General features: G+C 48.1%; 1 protein-coding gene across 2 annotated transcripts in view; it reads right to left on the bottom strand.

Annotated features, from left to right (window-relative positions):
• The window catches only part of MATN2 (matrilin 2), a 113,633-nt gene that overhangs the window by 94,068 nt on the left and 2,442 nt on the right, over nucleotides 1–17,123 (bottom strand). The window lies entirely within an intron of this gene.

Below are 17,123 nucleotides of genomic sequence, written 5' to 3'. Positions count from 1 at the left end.
AACAATTATGTAATCACCTAATTTTGTGTCTGAAATCTCTCTGCTTTAAATGCCCCACTCATCCACAGTGAGTCCCTGTTGAGAACTCCAAATACACTGGAACAAAAAACACAATTAGGCATGCTCAGTCTGCTTCACAGAGCTCACCGAAAGTCCTCTTCCACCCAAGTTTTGTGAAAATGGGGCCACCTCACCTCCCCTCCCCCAAAACCTCTGCATGGCTACCTCCATGCTTCTCTACAGAGACTCACTCCCCAGGCACCTTGATCGCTCTCACTCTCATGACAACCCAGTAGAGCAGATGACACTAGTGGTTGCCTACTTCAAATTCACTTCTCTTTCTGACCCCTTCCTGCTCCCTTGTTAGGATTCCAAGCAGTAGGGCGTGGCCATGAGCTCTGCTAGGGCAGGCTCTACACCCCACCAGACACAACTTTTTACTGATGAAGTGAGTCCTGGTTACCCCACTCCCCAGAGGAGGTAGTTGAGGTGGGCATGCAATCTGGATTTGGACAGTGGGGAGTAAGGGAAAGTCTATTGGTTTTAAGAGAGATTTTTGGCTCTGATAAAAGGCATGAACCCATGGATGAAAGTCCACCTGTACTCTCCTTGCCTTGACCGTGACCACGGAAGGGTGTGATGCTTGGGGCTGTCGCAGCCATCTTGTGAGTAGAAGCAGATGTCTCAGGACGGAAAGCCTGTCTCCTGGGATGGCACAGCTGAAAGCTGGAAAGAGCCATGGTCTCAATTTAAAAGCTGAGACCCTGCCACAAACTGGGAATCAATGACCTCCAGGCTTCCCATGAAATGCTTAAATCTGTCCTAATAAAACCACTGTTAGCGTAAGCCATTGCACCCTCCCTCACGCCAGGAGATTTCACCACTGGCATCAAGCCTACTGAAGCCTATTTGGCATCAATGCAAAAATGCGTTGCGTGTATGCATGAATCTGATGCTACAGCTTTTGACATTTTAAAAATAAAAGTTATTAAACTGTTATGCTAATTACACATAATGTAATCAATTCTCATGTAATCAATTCTATAGAGGTTTTTCTCTAAAACCAGTATCTGATTTGTTGTTGTTGTGGATGCTCACCTGAAGATATTTTTTCATTGATTTTTAGAGAGAGTGGATGGGAGAGGAAGAGACAGAAACATCGATGTGAAAGAGACAGATCTATTGGTTGCCTCCCGCACATGCCTCGACCAGGGTTGGGGATCGAGCCTGCAACCGAGGTACAACATGCCGACCAGGGTTGGGGATCGAGCCTGCAACCGAGGTACAGTGTGCGCCCTTGACTGAGATTGAACCTGGGACCCTTCAGTCTGCAGGCCAACACTCCATCTACTGAGCCAAACCAGCTAGGGAACCAGTATCTGATTTAAGGCTGGAAAAGAATAAACTGCCATTTATATTTAAAACAGTAGATGTTCAAATAGATAAATTAATATTAAGGAATGTCATCTTTCATTCATTTACTCAGTACACATCAGTGAAGGGTTACTATGCTGGACGCTGAGACTACAGATGAAAAGTCCTAATTCCTAGTCTGAAAGGGTAGAGTAGGATCAGTTCACAGCACTTTGTAATGTCTGGAGTGTTTCTGAACAGCACACCTTTAAGTCAACAGTAAGAGCAACAAGCATTGCTGAATGCCTACTCCGGGCCCAGTCCTTTATCTGCGTGATCCCCTCCCATCCTCATTCCCACTCTATGAGGGAGGCACCCTATCACCCCCATTTCACAAGTGGGACCCCTGGGGTGTAGGGTGGTGATGTTACTTATTCGCGCCCACTCAGTGGAAAGCCAGAGTTCACACTAGTTAAAAGTCAGCTACTGTTGTTTTTAAAACCAGGCTGACAAGTGTGGGAAGGCCCAGGAGTCACCGTGGACAGAGCTTAGTGAGAAAATGGGGCGATGACACTATCAGGAACAGGAAGCCATCGGGGCTGTGACTCTGCAGGATACAGGCTCCTGGTGGAGAAGCGACAGTCCAGGAGACCCTTCTGTACTTAAGGGGAACATCCGCAGGTTATTCCTCTCCTGCCAGCTCAGCACCTCGAAGGGGTGGCCCTTCGGACGTCTCCCCGAGCCTCCGAGTGAACACGGGGTTGGATCTCACACGGCACTCGGTGTATATGTGTTGAGCAAGTCAAGCTGTAGCTGCTGTGGTTGGTGGTGGTTTTATGGAGCAGAGGTTTGCCGACGGGAATCATGCCCGTCTCGCCCGTGTCTGGGGCTTGGCCTCACCTCAGCGGCTGGCTGGCTGGTGGTTTCGTTCCAGCCCTGACTCAGTCTGACCACTGGCTGGGCAAGTGTCTACGTGAGAGTGACCATGACCGTGTGGGAAGAGTGGGGAGACGTGGTTCCGAGTCCTGGGCTGCGGCGGGTCCTCCACTTCACGTTGGACGAGTAGCAATAGCTTTGGGCTCTGCTTCCCTCATCCCAGCTTCTTAACCTTCCATGGCAGGCTGGAGAAGCCAGGGCCCCTTCTCTGAATAAAATAAAACGCAACACCCTCTAGGATGGCTGCTATTTTTTTTTTTAAAGATGGAGAATAACAAGTGTGGGTAACGATTTAGAGAAATTGGACCTGTCACACGTTGCCGTGGGAATGTAGAGTGGTGCAGCTGCTGTGGAAGAGTTTGGCAGTTCCTCAAGAGGCTCAGCGTAGAGTTGCCCTGTCTCCCAGCAATGCCATCCTTGTCATGGATCCAAAAAATGGAAAGCAGGGACTCAAACGGTATTTGTACGCCAGTGTTCATAACAGCATCATTCACCGTAGCCAAAAGAGTGCAAGCAACCCAAGTATCCAGCAAATAATCAGCAACAATTAAAGAGTGAAGCTCCCCAAAGTGTTGTCTATGCGGGGAAGGCCTAGGGAGGGACAGGAGTGGGGTTGAGAGGGCTACTGGGGGGAGGGGGAAGGGGACATCTGTAATACTTTCAACAACAAAGATACATTTTTGAAAAATGAAGTTCTATTACATGCTACAACGCGGGTGAACCTTGAAAATATTAAGTGAAAAAAGCCAGACACAAAAGAAGAAATATTATAGCATCCCACTTATATAAGGCATCCAGGGTAGCCAATTCTGTAGAGAAAGAAAGTGGAGGAGAGGTTTCTGGGGGATGGAGGAAGGGGATGGAGAGCTGTTTCCTAATGTGAGGAGAGTTGCTGTTTGGGATGATGAAAAAATTCTGGAAATAGCGATGATGGTTGCGCAACAATGTGCACGTACTAAACGCCACTGAACGGTACACTTTAAAATGGTTGTGTGTTAGGTATATGTTCCCACAATAAACAAACAAATAAATGAACAAATGCAAAGGGTTAGAAAGGAAGGCAATCATCTGAACTGCAGTTATCAAGATATTAAAAAACAAACAAACTGGAAAATATAACAACATATGTTTTTCAAAGTAACACTAAATGACAAGATGAAAGGTGTGTCCGCTAACTAGTGTAGGTTCTGAAGCAGTGGTGAGTGTGAACACCACTTTGAGTTATCTCTGTCGACTATAACGTGCCATGAAAATTCCTGCGGTTTGTGGTTTGTAATCCTAATAGGAGGAAAGGCGACAGTGCAGTTAGAGAGGTTAGTCAGAAGGATATCATTTTTTCTCATCCAAGTCATTGGATCTATTGAAGTCTGAAGCTCTTTGGGGGCCTGTGGACCCCAGATGTAAAACCTCTCAGCTAGACACCTCTAAACTCTCTACTAATTAAAACGGCGTGATCTGGCTTCATTTATGTATCATTAATAAAGTCACTTCTCTAATCAGATTTTTCTTATCTGTAATTGGGAATTGTTATAAAATCTACCATTCAAGGGCTTTATGAATGGAATACTATGCAGCTGTAAAAAAAAAAAGGGAGGATCTCTTACCCTTTGAGACAGCATGGAGGGACCTGGAGAGTATTATGCTAAGTGAAATAAGCCAGTCAGAGAAAGACAAATATCACATGATCTCACTTATAAGTGGAATCTAAACAACAAAATAAACTGACAGACAAAAAAGGGCCAGAGGTATGGATGCATAGAATAGAACAGCAGATTTCAGTGGAGGTGGAGTGGGGGGAGGGGACAGCAAGAGATTAACCAAAGAACATATATGCATAAATGCGTAACCCGTGGACACAGACAATAGGCCTGGAGTGGGGCGGGGATTGGGATGGGGGCAAAGAGGGAGAAAATGAGGGAACTCTGTAATACTGTCAGCAATAAAATAAATTTGAAAAAAGGAGGGGCTTTGTGAGGGAAAGGGAGACAAGGCAAGCAATAGCTGTTTTGTAAAACTACAATATTTTCTAAGTGCCAGGTATCAACAGGGAAACATTAAGAGTCAACAAAGACACCTTCCCCCTCCCCTAGCACCCAGAACAATGCCTTGCACACTATAGATATTAATATCAGACAAGTATGTGTTGAATGAATGAATGACAAAACTGAGGCAAATGAAACAAAAAAAAATCGTGTATTAGAACTACACAATTTTGGTGCAGAAAAACAGCTAGATAAAATTAATGGTTTTCCTCGTCCTCTTCATTTTGGTGGAAACCCAAGTTTGATTGGAAGCGGGGAGTGGAGGAGCCTGCTTCCTTCAGTGGATGAGACAGTCACACAGGACAGCCACAGGGACACTGGCATCGGGGCACAGAAGGGTGAATGGGACCTCCAGGAGGAGAGAATGCACTCCTGGGCGCCCCACCGACAAGCACCTACGATTTAAGAATTCCCGGTCTTGCACTGGGCCTGCCATGGCATTTGGAGCATGGATTCTCAGTGCACATTTGCTCAATGGATGGATGGAGTAGACTGGACCAAGCCGGGGGTCCGGGTTGGGAATTAAGAGATGACGATGATCACTTAGTGATATAAGGCCTCATCACTGCGGTGGACACCTAAAACTATTACATTGTTTGTCAACTGTCATTGAAAAATAAAAAATGATTTAAAAAAAAAAAAAAAAAAAAGAGCTGACGATGGCAAGCAGCTTCTCACAGCCTTCGCCAGAGCTGAGCCCTCCAGATGGGATTCCTCTGCAGCTGACTCCGTGGTCCATCCTGACTTCAGGCCTCTGGGCTCGTCCTCCTAGGGCTTCTCACAGCCAGATGCCCGCACTGCTCTGCCCCCTCCTGCATTCTCTCCACAGGCCCCTCCTGGCTCTGAGCCTGAGTCCTCGCACGCACGCGTGCATTCGTCTGGCCTCCCGCCCCTGCCCTGCACCAGCTCTTTGCACATCGGGCCAGGCGGCCTCCTCTTTGATGTGCTCTCTCATTGGCTGGCTGTGGGCTAATGATAACTCCTCTCTCCTCCTCCCTTCCCGGCCCCGCTGTCCTCTGAGCAGCCAAAATACACACAGCGCCCTCCTTTCATCTTCCCCTGTAAGTCAGCCTCCTCTGCATACACTGGAAGAAGGCTTTTCTGAACTAGTGGATCGAATTCTTGGCTTTCGACAAATCGAACTTGGACTTGGTTTCAAGTCCTGGCTGAATCGCACTAGTTCCCCTCGGCAGCCTTTGGAGGTTGGCAGGCCGACCTACTGTGCTTGTCCAACCTGCTTTGAGGACTTAGAAATATGTGATGCTCAGCGAATAGGTACCGCACTGCGAAGGCTTGGAACATGCCTCCCCATGTCAGTAACAGTTACCTCATCCTGAAATGGGAACGTCAAGTGAACCAGGAAGCAAAAGGATGCTATTTAGGCTGTCAGAGGAGTCATATTGTCCTCCTCAGTCTGGGAATGTGAAAAGCGAAGCAAGGATGCAGACAGGCATGGAGAGAAGACCATGTGAGCTGAACTGTGTTATGGGCTGAACTGTGTCCCCTGAAATGCGTTTGTGTAAGTCCTAACTCCCAGGACCTTAGGATGTGACTGTATGAAGAGATGGAGGTCCTTAAAGAAGTAATTAAGATAACATGAGCCCTACCAGGTTTGGCTCAGTGGATACAGCATCAGCTAGAGGACTGAAGGATCCTGGGTTCCATTCCGATCAAGGGCAGGTGCCTGGGCTGCAGGCTCCATCCCCAGTGTGGGGCGTGCAGGAGGCAGGAGGATCAATGATTCTCTCTCATCATTGACGTTTCTATCTCTCTCTCTCTCTCTCCCCCTTCCTCTCTGAAATCAATACAAATATATATTTAAAAAAATTTTTAAAGATAAAATGAAGTCATGGGTGAGCCCTAATCCAACATGACTAGTGTCCTTCTAAGAAGAGGAAATAAGGATGCAGACAGGCATGGAGAGCAGACCATATGAGGACACGGAGAGATGGCAGCCACCTGCAAGCCAAGGACAGGAGACCAACCCTGCCAGCACTTTGACCTTGGACTTCTCGCCTCCAGAACTATGAGGAAATGAAGTTCTATTGTGCAAGCCACCAGCCTGGGATTATGTGATGGCAGCCCTAGCAAACTCATATACAACTCAAGTCTCTATCATCTCTCTCAAGGACACATGAAATGTTTTTGGTTGATCACTCAAACAACTTGTTGAACTAGTTTCCCTTGTATATTCAGTATCTAATAGATTTTTATTTATTTATTTATTTTTATTTATTTCAGAGAGGAAGGGAGAGGGAGAGAGAGATAGAAACATCAATGATGAGAGAGATGATCCCCACTGGGGATCGAGCCCTCAACCCGCGTCTGTGCCCTTGACCGGAATCGAACCTGGGACCTTTCAGTCCGCAGGCTGACGCTCTAGCCACTGAGCCAAACCAGCTAGGGCATCAGTATCTAATAGATTTAAATATTTGGACAGGAACTTTTTAAAATAAAGCTTTATAATCATTTCCAAAGAATATAAAATACTCCTTCAATACTTTCAGTGGGAACTTGGAGAAAGATTATAGAAATCATTTTGTCAAATTTGCAAATGATTCTCACTTGCTAAGTTAAGGAGAAAAAAATGATATTAATCAAGAATGATTAACCTAAATGAAGGTGATAAAATTTAATACAAAAATGTAAAGTATTCCACTTAAGTTTTAAAAGTCTTATATGACAGCTATTAAGCCATGCCTAATAAAGGTTTAGTGACTTTCCTTGACTGCAAGCTTGACATGAATTAACTGAAAAGCTAGTGCAAGTCACCTGTGATCATTATTTCATACCTTTAATATTACCAGAAGTGAAACCCTGGAACTCCACAAATTATATGTTGCCAGTCACTAAAAATCTCTCAGTTTCTCCCTTGTTTAGAAAAACATTATTTCAAAGGCTCTTAAGGCACAGTTTTCTTAGAAAGCAAATATTTAGCTTTTTTTTTTTAAATGGAGGAGAAAGTCCCCATCTTCCGGTTCATTTCTGAATCCCGCAGGCACCTCCACAGACTCCTGGAAGGTAGGAGTTCGCTGATCAGAGATGTATTCAACCCTCTGCACCCAAGGCCTTCCACGTCCCTGATGCCTGAGGAGCCATTTCGTTGGTGGCTACGAAGTTTCATACAGAAGAAAAGCACAGGTGTTTGGCACTGCACTGCCTTTTTTTTTTCTTTTTTAGAGAGAGAGACATCAATCAGTTGCCTCCCACAAGCGCCTGGACTGGGGATCACACCCCCACCTTTGGTATATGGGAAGATGCTCTGACCGACTCACACCGGCCAGGGCTGCATCGCCTCTTTTAAGTCTTGATAATAAATCTAAACTCTCTCATAGCAGCCGCCAGAGAGCCCTGCATCTCCTGTTTTGCTCTGTTTTGTGTTGTTGTTGTTTTTCAAGCTAAATAGCCTCGGGTTGTTCACCTGTCCTGGCTTTGGTAACCTTCACAGCCCAGTGGCTCCTCACTAGGGACTTTCCTCGTGGCTCATCTGTTGGCTCCTGACTGCCTCTCGAGGTGTCTATTGAGTGCCTGCTGTGTACCTGGCGCAGTTCCAAGCACCTGCGATACAACATAGACAATTCAGCAGAAGACCGTTGAGCGGGCTGAGCAGTGCTGTGCTGGGACAGCGCCTGCTGGGGGAAGGCAGTGTGGGGGGGTTAAACCCCAGCCGAGAAGGTCAGAAATGCTTCCATCCATGGAGACCTGACGATGGGCCCACTGCTGCTGGCTGAGGCAGAGGAGGCAGGGTTGTCGCAAAGGGTTTAAGCAGAGGAAATGGCAAGTTGGCTTCTCAATGGTTGAATGACCTTGAGCAACACAGTGAACCTCTCTAAGCCTCGGTTTCTTCATGTGCAAAATGGGGATAGTAAACAGAGTGAAGTGTGAACGGCCCAGCACAGTGCCTGACATGACTGGCTCCGTGAATGCTTCGCACCCCTGTCACCCCCATGAGCACCAGCCATCAAAGAAGCGAACAGTGCCTATGGCCCCCACTGGGAGACGCCCCCCACCACCGCCATCCCCACACACATATACGCTGCAGGTACCAAACAGACAGGCAAGCTGAGGACAGAATATCCTAGAACTAAAGAAGAAAAGGAGGGAGGAAGGGAGAGTATGAGAGTGTTAGAAGATAAACTGAGGCAGATGAAAAATTTTAAAGTTTATTTGATCAAAAATCAATTTGAATTGGGCAGCATCCCATCTAGCAGATAGGAAGGAGCTCTGAGGATCTGGACAACAATGAAAGACTTTTATAGACAGACTAGGGGCCCAGCGCATGAAATTGAGCGAGACCCAGAACCCAGGGTCCCACAGCTCGGCAGGACCCAGAAAGAGTCCTGCGGTGGCTGCCACCGCTGCTGCGGGAGCAGGGACCCAGAAACCCGCCCGCTGCCCCAGTGGGACCCAGAAACCCACCCGCACCTCCAGTCAAGTCCTCCAGAGTCAGGCCTCTGTGCTGACTCTGCGCGCCTCGCCGCCCCGCCCACCCCGCGCATGCAGCCTCCTGCTGATTGGTCATTACAGCATGATGGCGTGACGAGCACAGGCTTTTTATAATAGACTAGAGACCTGTTGCACAAAGAGATTCGTGCAATAGGCCTTCCCTTCTCCTGGCTGCCAGCACCGGTTTTCCTCCGGCACCTGGGACCTAGGCCTTCGCTCCGGCCGGAGCCACCTTCTGTCTTCCGTCTTCACTGCTCTGGCTGGAGCCGCCTTCAGTCTTCCATCTTCGCTGCTCCGGCTTTCCTTCAGTCTTCGCTCTGCCGCTTGGAGCCTATGTATGCAAATTAACCGCCATCTTTGTTGGGTTAATTTGCATACTCTCCTGATTGGCTGGTTAGTGTAGTGAAGGTATGGTCAATTTACATGTTTGTCTATTATTAGGTAAGATGGGAGCAGTAACAAGAAGTTATAGTAGGCAAAAAGCTGGTTGATTATCACAAGGTCGCTTTTCTTTAGGATATGGCAGGGGGTTATGAGGCAGACTATCCAACTAGTGCTGGTCAGGCGATTCCTGACAGACTGGTTTAAGATTCCATTTCTTGGAGAGCTGAAACTGTAATTAAGCCTCGGTTTGGTGACAGGGATTAGCATAAACAATTCCACTTGGAGCCTGCGGTCTTGTTTTTTTGTTTTGTTTTTTTTTAACAAGAAGAAGAGCTAAATAAGTTATAAAAAAGAAAGGGCATAAACAGTTCCATAGAAAAGAAAAAGGAAGAGAGAAAGGGAGAGAAAGAATCTGAAAAAAGAATCTTATTTATTCATTGGCTAGGAAAGCATTTAACCTCGTGGCTTATTGGAAGTCAGATACTATGCTTTTTTGGTTTCTCCCAGTGTTAATCACAAGATAGGAATGAGGAATGCACTTCGTACAGTTTATTTAAAAGTGAATGCTAACAGAGACGTTGGCTTACACACACACAACAGCCTATGCATGAAGAGATGCATTTTATGGGGAACGGCTCGCCCCGGCTGAGCAGCAGCCAAGACAATCAGTTCCGATGGTGCAGACACACACCAGGCACTCAGTTCCTCAGGCGTGCGTTGTGAAACCCCGTGCTGCGAGAGGCTGGCTCCCTGTACAGCTTGAGGTCCATCTCTGGCAAATCCTCTGGGTAGGAAAACGCTAGGGGCTTTTTTGCAAAGCGTCAGAAGGGGCGGACGCAGGCTAGTTAGTTTATACTCTCCAGCTGCAAATTTCCCTGCAGATGTTCCTCATCCTGCATTGTCTTTCTGGCTCGTGCCCCACTGTGCCTCTTCCTAAAAAATCTTTTCCTCCCGCCCATCCACATCCCATCTCCTGATTTCTCTTCTTCAAACTGAGGTCTCCAGAAATTTAACTTCTCAGGCCCCAACCTAGACCTACTGAATCAGATACTCTGGGCATAGGGACCAGTAGCCTGTGTTCCGATAAGCCTTCCAGGAGCTTCCGATGCACAATGAAATTGGAGAACCACTGCTCAGCTGCCTGGCCTACAGCTCAACCCTGCCAGATCCTACCGACCCACACCCAAGCCCTGCCTAATCCTACTGCCCCACCCCTACTCCCCAGTCTGATTCTACTATCCCACCCCTTCTGTCTCAAAACTTCTCCCTCCTTGGACTCCAGAGAATGGTTCCACCTTGGCTCTCCCACCTGGACAGAGTGAACGAAAGCCAACCCATCAGAGGAACCAGAGAAGGGGCATCTGGAAGGCAGAGGAGTCGGTGATTGTCATCACATCCCAGATAAGACCTGAGATGACTGACTTCAACCAGCTCCCTTAATAGATGAATAAATGGAGAAGAAAGGAGACTTGCACAGAGTCACTTGCTAATTAAGTCAAATCAAGACTGGAAAACCATCCAAATGAGTCGTCCAAATCAGTTGTTCGCCCAGTCGTTCGGCACATACTGAGTTTTTGCTGTGGGCAGGACCAAGGTCAGGCCTTGAGGTCTGGTGACCTGAGGTACAGCCAGCAGCAAGGGCAACACCTCTAAGCACAGCTGGGCATTTCCCGGTCTGCTCACAACTCCTAGTCCAGGAGAAGCCGGGTCTGAAATCAGTAGGCTCAAGGCACTGACTGCTGCGTAGCTCAGTTGGTTAGAGCATTGTCCACATACATCAAGGTTGCAGGTTCAATCCCAGCCAGGGTACACACAAGAACCCACCAATGAAGCATAAATAAGTGGAACAACAAATTTCTCTCTCTCTCTCCCATAAATCAATGAAGAGAATGTAAAAGAGAAAAAAATCAGTAGACTCAAGTGTGAGGTGCCTTTTTCTTTGCTCAAAGGCACATCTGGTCCTAACCCTTGCTTTTTTATTTTTTCCCTTTCTGAAACTGGGAGGGGAGACGAGGAGGGGGACAGGAAAGGGGGAGGAGGTGTAACCTTTTCTTCTTTTCTTTCTAAGTTTTCTTCTTTTCTTTCTAAGTTCTGAGAAAAGAGAGGCCTACTAAGAAGGGCTCCTGGTGGCTAATTGGGCTCAAATTTAAAAAACAGAGCCTAGCAGTCACTTCTACACAGAGGCCTGTCGTGCCAACCACACTTCAGGGAGCAGCCTGCACTAAGCTGTCTGCCTCTTGCACTGAACTACCTGCCTGCACGGAGCCAGCCCTGATAAAGGAGTTCCTGGGATCCGATTTTAAACAGGACTGAGGCCTTCCCTGTCCAATCAGAGCTGTGCAGCTCTATCCCACCCCCTCCATCAGCATCTTTCCTAACCAATCACAGCATCTCCATTCTGACCAATCAGGACAGTGCCTTTTGGACCAACCAAACTTGGAGGATTTGGAGTCCTGTGGCCCAGAGAATGCACTTTTCCACCAAAGATAAGGCTGTGTTCCTCCTGCTGAAGCTGAAACACCAAAGATGAAACACCGGAGACTGGCTCAGGAACAGAGCAGGGCAGACGGCGGAAGTGCAGGACGCAGTGGACAGGAGCAGGCGGAGCAGACCAGCAAAGCAGAGCTGTCTGCCCGAAGGGGCCCGGCCCCAGGGCCACCTCCTCCCAGGGCCACCTCCAGCCATGCTGTTTTCACAGCCGTGTCACAGTTGAGCTGTTTGCACGGAATAAACTTTCCTTTTTCACTGCCCCCCAAAGTGGGGATTCCTGTTGGTGTCGTTTAGCACCAGTGACCATCGGCGGACAGTCTGCAGAAGCCTTGACAACTTTGTCAATCACTCAGCCTCTCTGAGCTCAGCTTTCTAAGCAGTAAATGAGCGTGCCCTCCACAGGTGCACTGAGCAATGGAAAACACTTGGCCCCTATCTTCCAGAGTTTACGGTCTCGCGGTAAAAATGAGGTGAGTGCAAAAGTGACCAAAAGAGGAATTCCCCCTTGGGCACATGCCACCCTTATGCCTTCAGCAGAGACCCAGCGTGTGGGGGATGGGGGGGCTGGTCCTGGGAGGGTCCAGCCTGGCTGCAAGAGAAAGTGTCACCAGGCTGTCATCCGAAAGCCCCTAGCTTTTCTCAACACCTAAACTATGTCGTGAACGACACTTGCTTACAGGAACTGAAAAGGATTTCCAACCACAAAACGAAGAGGGCTGAGCACAAAGACCAAGGGGCCAGAGCAAAAACGAAGACGGCATCGTGTGCAAAAAGGGCCGCGTGCAACCGAAGAGCAGCTTCCCACGTGCTCACCACCCCACAGCCTGTAAGCAGATTCAATTCCCCGTCAGGACACAGGGTCGGGAGAAGGTGCCTTCTCCAAGTCTCAATCCAAGAATCAAGTTTCTGCCCTGCTTTCCCGAGCTCAGTCTTCCTCTATCAGCGAGAATGACACTGGGCGGAAGGATCTTGCCTTGGGTCCCTGACCGGAAAGGCTTGGGAACAGAAGGAGGTGGCATCTGACCTGGCCCCGGCTCATCTTAGGCCTGGGCCCAGGACAACTATTCCAGGTGGAAGGAAGAGGGCGCTGGGGAAGCTCAGGGCAGGAGGCGAAAGTTCTGACCTTGACAAAGTGGCTTCGGGGCATGAGCCTGGTGGCCTCAGTGGGCATCTCTCCAGGAGCCAGAAGCTCCGCTGGCTTCTAGCGTCTGCCCGCCTTCCTCCCTCACTGAGGGCGCCAACCAGTGCCAACGAGGGGACTGTTGGAGAAAGTAGCAGCTCATTCTCTAGCGGCCAATGCTTGAAAATGGTAATAATTCCCAACCCAGGCACACACCTGCACTGGCCACACAGAGCGGGACACGCTCACACTTAATCCTCCAGGCGGCCAACTCCTTCCGTCGCCTCGCTCATCGAGGAGCTTTCACCTCCTCCTCTGAAGCACACTGCGCTTTCACTCGTGTGTGGAGGCCAGGCTCACTGAGAGATGGTGCACAAACAGAAAGAAGCGCCTCATCATGTCCTGTGACTTCCAAGCAGCAGAGCCGGGGCTGCAGACAGGGAGCTCTCAGGCTGTCTTCATTCGCTTTATTTTTAGTAACAAATTAACTGTTGTGAAGAAATGTCACTAAATTCTGTGGCTTCTGGATTAACTGCCACCCCCAACCCCTCTGGATTTTTCCTAGCAGTGTGTGTAGGGAGGAGGGGGGTTGCAGGGGGTTCAGCTTCCATTAACCCCTGACCACACTATGGGGCCAGCGGCCTTTTAAATCTCCACCTCCCACTTCTTTTTTTTTTTTTAATCTTTTTTGTTGAAAGTATTACATATGTCCCTTTGTCCCCCCACTGACCTCCCCTCACCTCCCACTTCTTGAATCTACTGCCATAGCATCACAAAGTGCTTTCTTGCTGCACAAACACGTTAATCTTTTTTGTTGAAAGTATTACATATGTCCCTTTTGTCCCCCCATTGACCTCCTCTCACCTCCCACTTCTTGAATCTACTGTCATAGTGTCACAAAGTGCTTTCTTGCTGCACAAACACAAATTCTGCATGGGCGCTACTCATCGGAAGGAAAAGGTTTCGAAGTTAGAAGAAATCAAATGAGCTAGGTTGGAAAATTTAGAAAAGAACACACATGTCAATAAGACCTCGTAAAAGACAGACGAAACAGGGAGAGCCAGCCGGTGGAAGTGTGGCGGACGGTTTGTGTACATTCCAGGACTGACGGGAGTCTAGAATACAGTGGGAGTTTGGGCAAGGAGGTGAAGGTTTCAAAAAGGCTGATGTGGCCCTGGCTGGTTTGGCTCTGCAGATAGAGCGTTGGCCTGCGGACTGAAGGGTCCTGGGTTCGATTCCAGCCAAGGGCACATGCCCAGGTTGCGGGCTCAATCCCCAGTAGGAGGCAGCTGATCAATAATTCTCATCATTGATGTTTCTATCTCTCTCTCCCTCTCCCTTCCTCTCTGAAATCAATTTTTTTAAAAAAATTTTTTTAAATGGCTGATATGCCCTGGCCCACTAGTGGCTCAGTTGGTTGGAGTGTCGTCCCGTACACCAAAAATTTGAAGATTCAATTCCCCATCAGGGCACATGCCTAGGTTGCAGGTTCGGTGTTTCTCTATCTCTCCCTTCCTCTCTCTCTAAAATCAACAAAAGAAACAGATCCTTGGGTGAGGATTAAGAAAAAAAGGCTGATATACCCTCACCGGTTGCCCTGGAGACAGGCCCACCCCCATGTGTCAGTGATATAATAAAGAGAGAATGTGCACAAGCAAAGCAGGCAGTCATTAGAGGGGTGTGGGAGCAGCATGACTTCCAGTCGGCCGCACCTGGAGGGGCTGAGGGAGTTGGGGAGGGCACCTGTGCCACTGGTAAAGGATGGGGATGGGGGATGGGTGCAGAGGGGAAGACTCTGAGGCTGCCATGAGCAAATGCCCTGGGTGCAGGGACCCTGCTGCTCCAACTCTACCTGCCAGCATGGTTGCCTAGAAAGATTTGGGCTGGAGAATGTGCTCATTCATTCATTCTCCGAGTGACCTGAACTGTAGGCTCTCCCTGGCCTTTGCCAGAGCCCAGGGAGGCCAGGCGCTCAGAAGGCACAATGGGTGGAAAGGGAGTAAGCAGTGATCAACACCGCTGCCTGCTCCCACCCCTGCGGAATGAAGCCTGAACTCTGTGGGAAACCTAGGTCCTACCTGATCTGGTGCCAGCCTCTTCCGGGCCTGTCTCCAGCTCAGACCACCCGCCTTGCAGGCTTGACATCCCAATGGCGTGGCCAGGTCCCGCCTCCATGTTCCATCCTCACTCCTCTCCTGCCCCCTGGACCCTGGGGGCTCACACTGTCAAAACCTTCACCAGGAACGCTTCCCTAAAACAGCCGTTTCAGACTGTGCTTTGGGAACCCCTCGGGGTCCCCAGGGCCTTTGTCAGAGGGTCCATGAGGTCAGAACTATTTTTACAATGGCACCAATGTTTGCCTATCTAATGAGTGTAGAAGTAGCAAAAGTTTAATGATGGTTTAGATTCCACAGTTCAACCTACCATTTGCCATATTTTAGTTTCTATTGAACAAGAATACCCACAATTAAATGAAAAACATATTAAAATGCTCCTCCTCCTTCTGACTACATATCTGTGTGGGGTCATATTTTCTTCATGTAGTCCAACCAAAACAACATTTCATAACAGATTGAATGGATGAGAAATGAGAACCCAGCTGTCTCCCATTAAGCCAGGCATGAAACAGATGTGTAAAAGTGTAGAACAGTGCTATTCTTCTCACTGATTTTTTTAAATTTAGGAAATACTATCTCTTATACAAATATCTTATTTCTATGATAGGTTATGTTACGAGTTTATTCTTGGTATTTTTAAATTAATTACTAGTTTTTGAAGTTCTCTGTGTCTCTTTCTGATCCAGTAAATCCTGACAGATTGAACTCTAACCCACATACACAAAAGCTCTTTCGGATCCCCAATCATTTTTTTAGTGTAACAGAGTCCTGAGACTAAAAGTCTGAGAACCACTGCCTTTTCCTGAGTCCTCAGCAGGCAGCGTGGACTGTCACTTAGCTCGCCTCTACTGTTGTGCACACCGTCCACCAAATCCACGATTTTTTTTTACATGCCTGCCTCCCCCAATGCATGTGCACTTGCTGACGGTGGTTGTTCTTCAAACCCCAGAAAGTCCAGACAACAGAGTGAAGTGAGAGATAAGCCCATATGGACCCGCCTCACAGGCCGCCCTCGAGCTGCCTGTAATCATTCACAGGAGGAGCAGATCACTGCCTTATATTTTCTTAACTGACTCAGGTTGTTACTAGGAACTCCGACCTGAATCAAGATATAAAATAGAAACTTAAAAAATAAAATCCAAAAATTCAAACAGAAATTAACCTAAGACGCAACTCTGCTTCTACTCTGTTAAACTTTCAGAGACACCCTCGCAACGAAGTAGCCAGTGAAATGCATTATGCCGCCGGACATCATAAATACAGCCACACAAAAAGCGCCACATGGCCTAAGCAATGTTCTGAACAGGAAACGAAGGCCGAGAAAAGCACACACCCATAAAATACAAGATACCGTATTCTAAGAATGAAGAGAAGGTTGTTCAAACTCAGGGCAAGGACCAGAATGAGCATGGCATCTCCATCTCCGTGCGCTGTGCCCTGTCAGAGCGAGACCGAAAGCAGAGTGCTCTTGAGAATGCAGGCCAAGGTCGCGGTGTCTGCCGTCCAGTCTCCTGGTTCTCACTTACTCAACCGTGCTCAATAAGTCGAGCCCTCGCCCCACTCCCTGGGGCAGGGAGATGTGCCATGTTCCATCCTACTATTTGTCCTCAAAACATTCTCTGGCAAAATAAGAAGCAGGAGGCAGTACCGGATGTGGGGTTCATGCCTTTGGCAAAACAGCTTCTAGCTCTTACCTCAGACCTCAGGGGCTTCCACTTCAGGCCTAAGCTTAGGGCCAAAGATGGCAGTGAATGCTACCAACTGGGGAAGGTCCTGGGGTGTGAGTGAGTGTGTGTGTGTGTGTGTGTGACAGAGATTTATTGGTGTGTGTGTGTGTGTGTGTGTGTGTGTGAGACAGAGATTTATTGATTGACTGATTGATTTTGAGCCAAGGGAAGGAATATGCTTTTCTGGTAAATGTGTGGTGGCTCATTCTGAAAGCGGCCCAATCAGAAACCAGACTCTGAAAAGCTGTGGTACATTTACATCGTGGAATACTATGCAGCTGTAAAAAAGAAGAATCTCTTACCCTTTGAGACAGCATGGTGAGACCTGGAGAGTATTATGCTAAGTGAAATAAGCTGGTCAGAGAAAGACAAGTATCAGGTGATCTCACTCATATGTGGAATCCAATCCTATATAATAAAAAGGTAATATGCAAATTGACCCTCACACCCTCACGCCATCACAAGATGGCCACCCCATGTCATCACAAGATGGCCTCCACAAGATGGC

Source organism: Myotis brandtii, unplaced genomic scaffold, assembly GCF_000412655.1.
Source record: "Myotis brandtii unplaced genomic scaffold, ASM41265v1 scaffold59, whole genome shotgun sequence".
In the NCBI taxonomy this organism is placed as follows: domain Eukaryota; kingdom Metazoa; phylum Chordata; class Mammalia; order Chiroptera; family Vespertilionidae; genus Myotis; species Myotis brandtii.
Note: the sequence above shows the minus strand (reverse complement) of the source record. Positions and strands in the feature narration are given on the sequence as shown.